This window comes from Choloepus didactylus, chromosome X (assembly GCF_015220235.1).
Source record: "Choloepus didactylus isolate mChoDid1 chromosome X, mChoDid1.pri, whole genome shotgun sequence".
In the NCBI taxonomy this organism is placed as follows: Eukaryota; Metazoa; Chordata; class Mammalia; order Pilosa; family Megalonychidae; genus Choloepus; species Choloepus didactylus.
Window position 1 is genome coordinate 82,987,590 of NC_051334.1, and position 269 is coordinate 82,987,858.

The window sequence follows — 269 nt, forward strand, 5'->3', positions numbered from 1 at the left end:
TTGTCATTCAGTTCCCTGAGACCCTCCTCACATTTTTCCTTTCTTTTTCCCTATCTGTTCTTTTGTGTGTAGGATCTCAAATGACCTGTCTTCTAGTTCACTGATCTTTTCTTCTGCCTCTTCAAATCTGCTGTTGTATGTCTCCATTTTTTCTTCTCTTCCATTGTGTCTTTCATTTCCATAAGATGTATTTTGTTTTTTCAAGCTTACTAGTTCTTCTTTATGAACACCCCATGTCTTCTTTATATCCTTCAGATCTTTTGCCACAT